Consider the following 14,175-nt stretch of genomic DNA (forward strand, 5'->3'; position numbering starts at 1 on the left):
ACCATTTTGATATCACTTGTGGAGGGGGCGTGTCAAAGGATGGACTATTCATCGTGTTGCTCTGGATCTCAATGTCTCTCCGTCAGTTATTCACCGCTTGTGGAATCGCTACAATGAGACAGGCCAGTTCACAAGAAGGGTTGGACAAGGTCGTAGACGCATGATAACCCCACAGGATGACCAATATCTGACCATCTGTGCGTTCACCAACTGCCACAGAACTGCAATAAGACTGTCTGACCAGACATAAGGGACAGGTTAAGAGAAGTGTCCTTACGACCCAGCAGTCCTGTTCAAATGCAAATTCGCGCCTTCTGTTTGCCCGTACCCATGTCAACTGGCAACTTCGCCAATGGAGACCTGTGTTTTTCACAGACGAGTCCAGATTTCCTCTGACACAGCGTGATGGACGTCAACGTGTATGGAGACGCCGTGGTGACCAGTACCTGCCAAATGTTGTCCAGGAAGGCGAACGGTTCGGAAGAGGTTCTGTGATGGTGTAGGGTGGTATCAGTATTGATGGCCGTACGGATCTTGTCATCGTCCGTGGTAATGTTACCGCTGCGGGGTACATCGAGCGGATACTGCTACAGCATGTGTTGGTTGCTGCATACGGTGTTGGCTCCGACTTCGCACTCATGCACTCTTAGCCCTTTCCTCTCCCATCGTCGCCTTAAGTTTTATCTGTGCCGGTCCCACGTAAAGCAATTTGCAAAAGAAAATGCTTAGTCAATATTATAGCCAATCATCGGTAACATGGTAATGTTACTTTTCAGTCGTGTCAGCTGCCTATGTTTGTGGCCTTCGTCGTCATTGTTTTAAGGTGATGAAATTTCTTTATGTCCAGTAGTTTTGGCTCGGTGATGATGAATCAGTCAGTGAGTCAGTTAGTCAGTCAGTCAGTCATGATACTTGGTATTTGGAAGCTCCTTTAAAAATAAAGAAACACGCCTTTGGGTTGGGGTCAACTTAACGGCGGTGAAAAAGGAGTTGAATACTTTTAATGAGGATACTTATACCTCTAAGGCTGAAGATGTTACAGACATGAAAATTTGTATTTAGAATCTTCTTTCAAGTAAATAAACACGTATTCATTTGTTTTTAAAACCCACTTAAGGGGGAGTGAATGAATTTTAAAAAAAGTCGTTGAGTTCTTTGTATGAGGGTGCTTATATCTAAAAGAACTAAAGATACTATAAACGTAAAAATTAGAATTTGGAATCCCCTTTTAGAATAAAGAAACGCGTATTCTTTTGTTTCCGGGAATTTACTTAAGAGAGGTGGGGGTGAAAAAATTAAAAAAATTGAGATATTTGTATGATGATATTTATATTTAAAAGAACTAAAGACGTAACAAACGTGAAAGCTGGTATTTCGAATCTCCTTTAAAAATAAAGGAACACGTATTTTTTCGGAAAACCGACTTAAGGTTGGGGGTGAAAATAAGTAATGTAGGAGTTGAATTCTATTTATGAGGATACTTATATCTCAGAAACTGAAGATGTTACAGACGTGAAACTTGGTATTTGGAGAGTCCTTCAAAAATACAGGAACATTTCTTTTTGTTTTTGGAAAAGGCATTTAACTGGAGTGGAAAAGTGAAAAAAAGTGTTTTTTATGAGGGGTACTTATATCTGAAACACTGAAGATGTTACAGACGTGGAAATGGGTATTTGGAATCTCTTTTGAAAGACACATGCTGGTTCTTTTTTTGACTTGAGAGAAGACTATTTCTCACATGTACAGTTCTATGTCGCATGGTCATTTTAGCCCCAAAGGGCAATACCACAAACATGGTTTACAAAGATTTTCTGGGGTAAATGAAGTTAATTTTTTCAGTGAGTCTTTATACTTTAGGGATTTTCAGATAATGTCTTTGTACAGTACTAAGAAACGATTACTTTTAACAAATTACGAAATCCACGCGAGCGAAGTCATGGGTAACTGCTAGTTATCTATATATATAAAACTAGCAAGATACCCGTGCTTCGCTACGGTATTATACTGAAATTTATTATTGAATGCTTATTGTTTTAGATATATAATCCGCCGAAATTCGCGGTCTGACTCGTTTTCTGCGAGAACCCACCAAAATTCCCGATCTGACTCGTTTTCTATTAGATTACGGCATGTTTCCTCCCATTTTTCAATCTTCTTTTCCAGCAATCGATTTCGTACTTCCCGGGCTAGGCTCAGGTATTCCTCCCGGTCAGATGGGTCCGTAAATCTTTGCCATCTTTTCCTATAATCATTTTTAATATGGATAAAATCCTTCAGGAGATCCGGCGTGGTGTCATATTGGGTGCCTAGAAGGCACTGAACCCGCGGCCGGACTGCATTCTTAGTCATTACCCGTCCAGGAGCCGTTTCCAGCGCGGTCCGCACATTTGACGACGGTCCGGAACATTATTATTATTATTATTATTATTATTATTATTATTATTATTATTATTATTATTATTATTATTATTATGTGTTGCTGGAATGGATGATGACAGGAAAACCTGAGTATCCGGAGAAAAACCTTTCCCGCCTCCGTTTTGTCCAGCACGAATGTCACATGGAGTGAACGGGATTTGAACCACGGAACCCAGCTGTGAGAGGCCGGCGCGCTGCCGAGGATCCTTATAAGTACATTAAGAACAGTAAAATCAATTGGTCTCACCTCCTTCTACACCCCACCGCCGTTAAGTTTATTTACCGGCACCCCCCCGCCCCAAAAAAATTAAAAGAAGGCTTGTTTCTTATGTTTAAAGAAGATTTCAAACACCAATGTTCACGTCTATTACCTTCATTTTGAGATATAAGTATCCCCATAAAAATAATTTACTTTTTTCACTTCATTTCACACTACTCCCCCCCCCCCCCTAAGTGAATTTTCCCGCAAAAAATACTTGTTTCTTTAATAGTAAAGGATCTTATAAGTACCAATTTTCACGACTCTAACTTCTTCAGTTTTTGATTTATGTGTCCTCATAAAAGGAATTCAACTCCTTTACACTCCCGCCCTCCAAGATGGTTTCCCCCCAAAACGCGTTTTTCTTTGTTTTTAAAGGAGATCCAAAAACGAATTTTCACGTCTGTAACAACTTTAGTTCTTATTAGATGTATGTATTCTCATTCAATTAATTCAATTAATTTTTAGAATTCTTTCACCCCCCCCCCTTCATTGGATTTTCCGAGAATACGTGTTTCTTTATTTTTAAAGCAGATTGCAAATATCAAATTTCACGTCTGTAACATCTTCATTTTTGAGATATCAGTAGCCTAATTAAAAGAATTCAACACCATTTTCAGTCACTTTTACCCCCCCCCCCTCCACCCAAGTGGTATTTCCGAAAGCTAAAAATACACGTTTCTTTATGTTTAATAGAGATAAAAAACCATTTTTCACTTCTGTAACATGTTAAGTTTTTTGAGATAAACTGTAAAAATTCTCATTTTAAAATTTCACCCCTTTTGAGTTCCCCTTAAGTGGAGTTTCCAAACACAAATCACCTATGTTTCTTTAGATTTACAGGAGATTACAAACACCCACTTTTTACGTCTGTAACATTTTACGTTTCCAAGATATTCTGTAGATATAGTCTTTCAAAAATTCACCCAATTTGTCACTCCTGTTTAACCGCCATTAATTGGATTTTCCAAAACTAAAAAATACGTGTTTCTTTATTTTTAAAGGAGATCCCATATACATATTTTCAGTTCTGTAATATCTTTCGTTTCTGAGATATATGTATCCTCATTAAAGGCATTCAACCCATTTTTCACCCTTTTACACCCCTCCTATTGGGATTTACAGGGAAAAAATACGTTTTCCTTTATTTTTAGAGGACATTCTAACTACCAATTTTTACATCTGTAAATTTTAAAGTTTTATGATGTATACACACTCATTTTAAAAAATTTACCCTCCCCCTTCCCCCCCCCAATATTTCGATTTTCCAAAAACGAAAAAATACGTGTGTTTATTTATTTTTAAAGGAGATTCTAAATACCAATTTTCACATATATAACCTTTAAACATTTTGAGATAGATACACTCATTTTAAAATATTACTCCCTTTTCACCCCCCCCCCCTAAATTGGATTTTCCAGAAACAAAAAAGTACGTGTTTCTTTATTTTTAACGGAGATCCCAAACACCAATTTTCAGGTCTGTAATATCTTCAGTTTCTGATATATAAGTAGCCTCATTAAAGGCATTCAACCACTTTTTTGCCCCTTTTCACTCCTCCTATTGCGATTTTCCGAAAACAAAAAAATACGTGTTCCTTTATTTTTAACGAAGGTTCCAAATACCAATTTTTACATCTGCAAACTTTAAAGGTTTGAAGATATAGATTCACTCATTTTAAAAATTCACCCCCTTTTCACCCTCCCATTAATTGGATTTTCCAAAAACAAAAAAATACGTGTTTCTTTATTTTTAAAAGAGGTCAAAAGTACCAATTTTCAGGTCTGTAATATCTTCAGTTTCTGAGATACAGGTACCGGTATCCTGGTTAAAGGCATTCAACCCATTTTTCCTCATTTTCACCCTTTTTCACCCCTCCTATTGGGATTTTCTGAAAACAAAAAAATACGTGTTTCCTTATTTTTAAAGAAGATTCTAAATACCAATTTTTACATCTGTAAACTTTTAAAGTTTTGAGATATAGAGCAACTCATTTTAAAATTTCACCCCCGTTTTCACCCCCTTAGCGAAGGAATATCCAAAAATCCTCTCTTAGCGAGCACCTACGTCATAATATGAATATATCCCCAAAATTGCATCTCTTTATGTCCAGTAGTTTAAGCTCGGCGATGATGAATCAGTCAGTCAGGACAAGCTACTTTATATATATATAGATAGATAACTTGTCCTGACTGACTGACTGATTCATCATCGCCGAGCCAAAACTACTGGACATAAAGAGATGAAATTTTGGGGATATATTCATATTAAGACGTAGGTGCTCGCTAAGAGAGGATTTTTGGATATTCCTTCGCTAAGGGAGTGAAAACGGGGGTGAAATTTTAAAATGAGTTGCTCTATATCTCAAAACTTTAAACGTTTACAGATGTAAAAATTGGTATTTAGAATCTTCTTTAAAAATAAGGAAACACGTATTTTTTTGTTTTCAGAAAATCCCAATAGGAGGGGTGGAAAAGGGTGAAAATGGGGAAAAATGGGTTGAATGCCTTTAATCAGGATACCGGTACCTATATCTCAGAAACTGAAGATATTACAGACCTGAAAATTGGTACTTTTGATCTCTTTTAAAAATAAAGAAAAACGTATTTTTTTGTTTTTGGAAAATCCAATTAATGGGAGGGTGAAAAGAGGGTGAATTTTTAAAATGAGTGAATCTATATCTCCAAACTTTTAAAGTTTGCAGATGTAAAAATTGGTATTTAGAACCTTCATTAAAAATAAAGGAACACGTATTTTTTTTGTTTTCGGAAAATCGCAATAGGAGGAGTGAAAAGGGGCTAAAAAGTGGTTGAATGTCTTTAATGAGGCTACTTATATATCAGAAACTGAAGATATTACAGACCTGAAAATTGGTGTTTGGGATCTCCGTTAAAAATAAAGAAACACGTATTTCTTTGTTTCTGAAAAATCCAATTTAGGGGGGGGGGGGTGAAAAGGGAGTAATATTTTAAAATGAGTGTATCTATCTCAAAATTTTTAAAGGTTATATATGTGAAAATTGGTATTTAGAATCTCCTTTAAAAATAAATAAACACACGTATTTTTTCGTTTCTGGAAAATCCAAATATTGGGGGGTAAAAAGGGGGAGGGTAAATTTTTTAAAATGTGTGTGTATACATCTTAAAACTTTAAAATTTACGGATGTAAAAATTGGTAGTTAGAATCTCCTCTAAAAATAAAGGAAAACGTATTTTTTGTTTCCTGTAAATCCCAATAGGAGGGGTGTAAAAGGGTGAAAAATGGGTTGAATGCCTTTATTGAGGATACATATATCTCAGAAACGAAAGATATTACAGAACTGAAAATTTGTATATGGGATCTCCTTTAAAAATAAAGAAACACGTATTTTTTAGTTTTGGAAAATCCAATTAATGGCGGTTAAACAGGAGTGACAAATTGGGTGAATTTTTGAAAGACTATATCTACAGAATATCTTGGAAACGTAAAATGTTACAGACGTAAAAAGTGGGTGTTTGTAATCTCCTGTAAATCTAAAGAAACATAGGTGATTTGTGTTTGGAAACTCCACTTAAGGGGAACTAAAAAGGGGTGAAATTTTAAAATGAGAATTTTTACAGTTTATCTCAAAAAACTTAATATGTTACAGAAGTGAAAAATGGTATTTTTTATCTGTATTAAACATAAAGAAACGTGTATTTTTAGCTTTCGGAAATACCACTTGGGTGGAGGGGGGGGTAAAAATGACTGAAAATGGTGTTGAATTTTTTTAATTAGACTACTGATATCTCAAAAATGAAGATGTTGCAGACGTGAAATTTGATATTTGCAATCTGCTTTAAAAATAAAGAAACACGTATTCTCGGAAAATCCAATGAAGGTGGGGGGGGTGAAAGAATTGAAAAATTAATTGAATTAATTGAATGAGAATACATACATCTAATAAAAACTAAAGTTGTTACAGACGTGAAAATTCGTATTTGGATCTCCTTTAAAAACAAAGAAAAACGCGTTTTGGGGGGAAACCATCTTGGAGGGCGGGAGTGTAAAGGAGTTGAATTCCTTTCATGAGGACACATAAATCAAAAAAAGAAGTTAGAGTCGTGATAATTGGTATTTAGAAGATCCTTTACTATTAAAGAAACAAGTATTTTTTGCGGGAAAATTCACTTGGGGGGGGGGGGAGTAGTGTGAAATGAAGTGAAAAAAGTAAATTATTTTTATGGGGATGCTTATATCTCAAAACTGAAGGTAATAGACCTGAACATTGGTGTTTGAAATCTTCTTTAAACATAAGAAACAAGCCTTCTTTTAATTTTTTTGGGGGGTGGAGGGTGCCGGTAAATAAACTTAACGGCGGTGGGGTGTAGAAGGAGGTGAGAACAATTGATTTTACTGTTCTTAATGTACTTATAAGGATCCTCGGCAGCGCGCCGGCCTCTCACAGCTGGGTTCCGTGGTTCAAATCCCGTTCACTCCATGTGACATTCGTGCTGGACAAAACGGAGGCGGGACAGGTTTTTCTCCGGATACTCCGGTTTTCATGTCATCATCCATTCCAGCAACACATAATAATAATAATAATAATAATAATAATAATAATAATAATAATAATAATAATAATAATAATAATGTTCCGGACCGTCGTCAAATGTGCGGACCGCGCTGGAAACGGCTCCTGGACGGGTAATGACTAAGAATGCAGTCCGGCCGCGTGTTCAGTGCCTTCTAGGCACCCAATATTACACCACGCCGGATCTCCTGAAGGATTTTATCCATATTAAAAATGATTATAGGAAAAGATGGCAAAGATTTACAGACCCAACTGACCGGGAGGAATACCTGAGTCTAGCCCGGGAAGTACGAAATCGATTGCTGGAAAAGAAGATTGAAAAATGGGAGGAAACATGCCGTAATCTAATAGAAAACGAGTCAGATCGGGAATTTTGGTGGGTTCTCGCAGAAAACGAGTCAGACCGCGAATTTCGGCGGATTATATATCTAAAACAATAAGCATTCAATTATAAATTTCAGTATAATACCGTAGCGAAGCACGGGTATCTTGCTAGTTAATAATAATAAATCTCGAGAATGTCGTGTAGGCCTACTGAGCTATAGAAGTTATTCACAATACTTAGAATCTACGTTTCATACATTTTTGAAGTTCAAAAATGGTAATTTAGGGACACATTTATTTTACATAGATGGGTCTTACGGCGACTATGCGACAGGAAAGTGTTACGAGTGGGAAGGAAGCGGACGTGGTTTTTATTAACTTACAGCCCAGCATTTGATTGACGTGAAAATGGGAAAATGGGCTGCTGAAACTATCTCCTGGATGCAAGGTCACACCTATTCGCCCCTAACCGCACGGCCAACTCGCTCTGTAACTTTAAACTTGACTGAACAAGGATAGAATCTTGCTAGTATTGATGTTTCAAGTCATTTGAAATGGTCAAAAACTTGTGCAGCTACTTTGACTTTCAGTTTCCTGTCTTCTATATGTATGACTAAATATCATACTTTGTTTCCTATGTTGCATCTCTTCCATTTTTGAAACTCATTTTACCATCTCAGTAAACGCAAATCATAATTCAGAATTTTCGTTTTTACTTCAAAAGTCGCATATTGATCAATTAGGCAGTCATTGAACGAATGAATGAATAGAATACTCTTCTTTCTCAGTCACGTATGATCAACTGGGAAGAGAGTATTCATGTATTGTAAACGTGATATATTATAATACATGCAGTTAGTCTTTTTTACAATATAAAATATTTTTTTTAAAGTTACATAATTGTTACACATATTCTTATATTACTACCACACATGAATGGACGAAGACAACAAACATATACCCCTTCTCCACCCATGGATGATCACCAACTGGGGGAGAGAATACCCGCCCACAGCAATCGTTGCAATCATATGCAATTAGTTTTGTTAGTAATAAAAAATACCGAACTTGTCTCAACTAGAAGAAAAAACTGTCCCAACACATGATGATACCATCATTTACTGTTATAGTACATTATAATAAACTTAACATTTGAGGTAGTGCCTAGACATTAGCAACGTCACAAAGTCTAGGATACATCCACATTCACGTTCTTACTACTAACTATATGAATTTTCCTTTTCTTCCTCTTTTAATTTCTTTTCCCACATTTCTCTTATAATATTAATGTTTTACTGTTTTCCTGGTGCCTTCCATCCTCTGGTTAGTAACTTAGCAATAGTGTAAATTTCAGGTTCATTTTCGATTTTACTTATCTTCTTCCCATCTATATATTTCTCTCTTATCTTCCTTGTTTTCTTATAGTCTTTTAGTAAGTGAGCCACTTCCATATCTTTATTGCATAAAATGTAACGATTTTCCTCATTTTTCTTTGTCTTAGAGATTTACTCTTATGTATTCCCATCATCCACCAAATTATCCCTCTTATTTCCCTTTTTGTTAACATTTCAGTCCTTGCTGTCATATTTTCACTTATTTTACAAAATTCAACCAGTGTTCTCTTGATATGACATTCTGTCCTTATTGTTTATCGTTCAATGTCTTTCGCTCTTTGAACCACCATTTTACACGATCCCATATCATTCCTTGATAAATTAATTTCCTAATAATACCACATTCCTATGTCGTCAAGTAGTTTCTTCACTTCATCCATCCAGTAACCTCATTCTAATGTTTCATTTGGTGCTGGTATACTATCTTTAGAATTTCACCGCCCTCCTCTTTTGCCTCAACCAAGATTTAATTATTCGTTTAACAATACCCATCCTTATACTCATCCTTTCACACATCTTTCTTACTTCACTACTTGCAGTACAGATTGGCAGCCCTATTATTATTTTATAAAATTTACTAATTTATCATCTACTCTCCATATTTATTCTCCATACAAGAACTACATTTTAACTACTGAATTAAATACATTTTTCTGAACTTCTTATTCGATGTTCGGCATCATTTTGCCCAGTATTGACCACTTTTCGAGGGTTTGTCACCACTTTTACACACCATAACTCTGGTTTTCTTTGGATTGATTTTTAGATTCCACTCTTTACAGTAATTTACTATCCCATTAATACTATTTTGCATTCTGAAAGAGTTAATGTGAGCAGCAGGATATCGTTCAAGCAACATGGCGGCCACATATCCCTTGGCTCCAACTACAGCAGCACATTGGCGATTCCAACTTTAAAGTAGACTGTAGGACACATATGAGTATTTCTATCTTATGTCAGTATACGATGTTGATGTTTTACGTGCAAAAAACCAATGAGCGAAAAAAAGGACAGTCTTTTTACGCTAAATGAGTGGCATTTTTTCGAGGAAGAATCCAACATACGAAATTTGATCTCACAATTGAAATACCTACATCGAAGCATCCAGGATCAAAATTTGTTAGATTCTACTCCGTATTCTTAGTGGTTATATTTCTATGTAGTGCCTATAGATGGAATTAATAGTTTTGATTTCTCTAGAAGAGTAAAGGAACTCACTACTCAATAAGTTGTTTTGTTCCATCAGACATTCAGATGTATTTGGAACTTTATCACTTGCTGCTCGGTTAAGATGTCCATTACAATATACTAAAACCGTAACTAGAGTGTTATAAAAGTAGATTTCCATCCTGTTTGGCCAGTCGTTGCATTCATGAATTTGAAAAGAGTGTTCTAATCTAATTTAGATAATAGGTTCTGCGTGTATTCACCTTCGTGAAGATGAACCGAGAAGTGATTTGAAGCCCTTGTCTTAACGCCTTAAAAATTAATTTACACAGTTTACTTTCTAATAATAATAATAATAATGATAATAATAATAATAATAATAATAATAATAATAATAATAATAATGTTATTGGCTTTACACCTCACTAACTACTTTTACGGGTATCAGAGATGCCGGGGTACTGAAATTTAGTTCCGCAGGAGATCTTTTACGAGCCAGTAAGTCTACCGACACGAAGTTGGTGTATTTGATAACTTTCAAATACCACCGAACTGAGCCAGGATCGAGCCTGCCAAGTTGGGGTCAGAAGACCAGCGCCTCAACCATCTGAGCCACTCAGTCGAGCGATTCCTATCTCCTGAAGATTAATTCCCGAAAGACGAGGTGGCTGCACCTTTCTAATCACATTATAAACACACAAGTAATGAAGAAGCATATACTGAGATAATGAGACATACTAGAGGCGGAAGAAATGATGGAAATACCCGGGAAAGGTACAATGATATTTCGCCCGGTGGTAGCACTACATAATTTGACATTACGGCAGTCGTTTGTCAAAAATATGTGCGATTATCTTGTTCATACTCGAGTCAGCGTAGTGTAATATGCTTGCCTTTATGCGATATATCAGCCGTTAATGGGGCAAAGTCAGTCTTTCAAACGGGGTTCGATCGTGGTTCAAGTTTATCTGAAGCGTCTGAAATAAACGTTGCAAGTATATTGGATGTATCGAGAGAAACAATGTGAAAAATTGTGATGAATTATACGAAGCACGGAATGATTCGTTCATACAAGAGAACATAATTCCCACATCAGAATGTTTGCCGAACACTGAAGATGATTTTGTTAATTATTGTGAAACCTCATCACACTACTGCATAAAACGTGATAGCAGATCTCAGTGAGCGTGGGGAAAATACTATTAAAACAAAGAACTATTCGACGAGAACTTTCTGAACTAAACTTCGACAGTAGAGCAGAATTTCTAAACGGCTCATTATTAATTCTAATGCAACTGTGCTAAGAGGCGGCACAAAGGGCATAAGACATGGACATCAAAAGATGGGAAGAAAATAAAATCTGAAGAATAGATTTCTCCCACTGTATCTGGTAACAAGGTACATTGATGTATGGATTGCTTCCTACTGTGAGATATGGCCTGAGTCTGCATGGTTTAGACATAAAAAGCAGGTATTCTCTTAGTCATTTTATTACTTACGAAGGATGAGCATTTTCCTGTGACAGTGTGAATATTTTTAGTTATCAGGTGCATCATATGGTACCTTTATCGTTCCCTAACGACGATGTAGTATTCCAAAATATTATTGCACCAGTAAAAACAATTAGAGCTGTTTCAGTCGTGATTTAAGGAGCATGAAGGTGAAATGTAACGTCTTCCCTGATCTACTCCCTTATCTGAATTTATTGTCTTTGAACCAATTGTAGGATATCTCAGAAACAAAACTTATGTCCAGTCCTTAATTTCGTTTCTTGATACGGGGTCGGAGATGAGATGAGATGAATTTATTTGGCATCGTTCTTACGGCCGAATGCCATTCCTGACGCCAGTGTCAGTTGAGGAGTTAATTAAGATGAAATGATTGGTGATGAATGGAAGTGGTTAAGGAGGTGGCAGGAAACGATTGTGGGCTATAAAGAGTAACTGTCCCGGCATTTTCCTGGAAGTGAGAATGGGAAACCACATTAGCAAATCTACCTGAGTCTGGCATTGTTTACACTTACTTGTGTCAGGTTCCTCGCATTCATCTTCATCCCTACTATCCGACCTCCCTTGCTCAGCTATTTTTCTCCTCGAGCCTTTTTTGGCCGCTCCCTTTCTTTTAAGATATCTTCATTCTTCGAAGTGCCCAGCCTCTTCCATTTTCCTTCTGATTAGCGTTAATAGAGGAAGATTTTACTTTCTCTTAAAAACAATAATTCCCGGGCGAGTTGGCCGTGTGGTAAGGGGCGCGCAGCTGTTAACTTGCGTCCGGTAGATAGTGGTTCGAGCCCCACTGTCGGCAGCCCTGAAAATGGTTTTCCGTGGTTTTCCATTTTCACACCAGGCAAATGCCGGGGGCTGTACCTTAATTAAGGCCACGACCACCTCCTTCCTACTCCTAGCCTTTTCCTATCCCATCGTCGACATAAGACCTATCTATGTCGGTGCGACGCAAAGCCAATAGCAAAAAACAATAATCACCACAACTAATTAGGTGCTACTATGATTTTTCTTATTTTCTTCCTTTTTACAATTTTCTTTACGTCGCATCGACACAGATAGGTTTTATGGTGACGACGAGATAGGAAAGGCTAGGAATGTGAAGAAAGCGACTATGGCCTCAATTAAGGTACAGCTCGATCATTTGCCTGGTAAGAAAATAATCAAGCTCAGTAAACCATTCTCAGGGTTGCCGACGGTGAGATTCGAACTCACCATCTTCACAATGTAAGCTTTCGGCCACGCAGAAAATCGTGGAGGTAATCTGACATTTGAATGTATAGGGCGTTATTTTGGCAAAGACAGAAGCAGTGAATAAGAAAAATGAACCCACATCACGGTTCAGAGTGGGAATCTGGTACAAGTCGTCCTCATGCTATCAGGTACAGAATAGCACGTATCTCTTATGATATTTATCATGTTACACCTGTTTAAAACTTAAAAAACGCAACCATTGGTTCCTTGCGTATTGCTATTAAAATCATGTGGCGAATTTTTTTATTTATTCACAAAGTACAAGATCCAGCGACATTGAGCGCATTTCACTTGTTCCGTCAACAGACTAAATTTTATTGCAAGTTGCTTTACATTGCACCGACACAGATAGGTCTTATGAAGACGATGGGACAAGAAAGGGCTAGATGTAGAAAGGAGCGGCCGTGGACTTATTTAAGGTACATCCCGAGCATTTGCCTGGTGTGAAAATGGGAAACCACGGAAAGCCATCTTAAGTGCTGCCGACAGTGTGACTCGAACCCGAATACTGGATACTGGCCGCACTTAAGCGACTGCAGCTATTGAGCTCGGTAAATGTAAACCTTCATAATAAAATATAATAAATGTACCAATTGAATAACAAGACCAGGTACACAGTCTACTAATAACAACTGTCCAAATCGAAAGCCATGGGAATGCCCTTGTTCATAGCCAACTCGTCGAAGTATGTTAAATTTATGAAGCTGCAATTAATGTCAGCCACATTTATATTAATTTGAACTAAACATTGTAAATTGTTTTAGATTATTATATCCATATTTTGTACATACGATGTAAATTAGACAGACTGTACTGGTAGGTTGTTGGGACATAAGTTGCTTGAGAAACCCAGTTATTTTGGTACGCAGCCGTTGATGGTGATCTCTAGGCAGTTTTGTGAAAAGAAGGTAAGTGATGGAACGAGTATATCAATGTAAGTTCGTGTATATTTCCAAATGTAGCAGAATTTATTGTCATTATTCAAGGAATAGTTTGGCGAACGGATCAAATTTGGTATCAGAAGAAGGTATATAAGAGCGTGTGAAGAAGGAAGCGTGGTCTTAACAATGTAGGCCTATATCGTCGTACTCGTTGGGTTGAGCGTTGTACTTAATTTATCGACGGAGGTCGTGCATATCGGTTCTCTCGGCACTGCTCTTAACATGCTGTTTTCACTTGAGCGTGATAGTCATAGGTACTGGTTCTGAATATTTCGTCGGTTGTAATGTTTGATAAATGTGTTTGGGCACTCTTCGTTACTAGGTCAGTTGTCAGGTGTTATTAGGTCATGACTGTCTGGTTGTT

Source organism: Anabrus simplex, chromosome 1, assembly GCF_040414725.1.
Source record: "Anabrus simplex isolate iqAnaSimp1 chromosome 1, ASM4041472v1, whole genome shotgun sequence".
In the NCBI taxonomy this organism is placed as follows: Eukaryota; Metazoa; Arthropoda; class Insecta; order Orthoptera; family Tettigoniidae; genus Anabrus; species Anabrus simplex.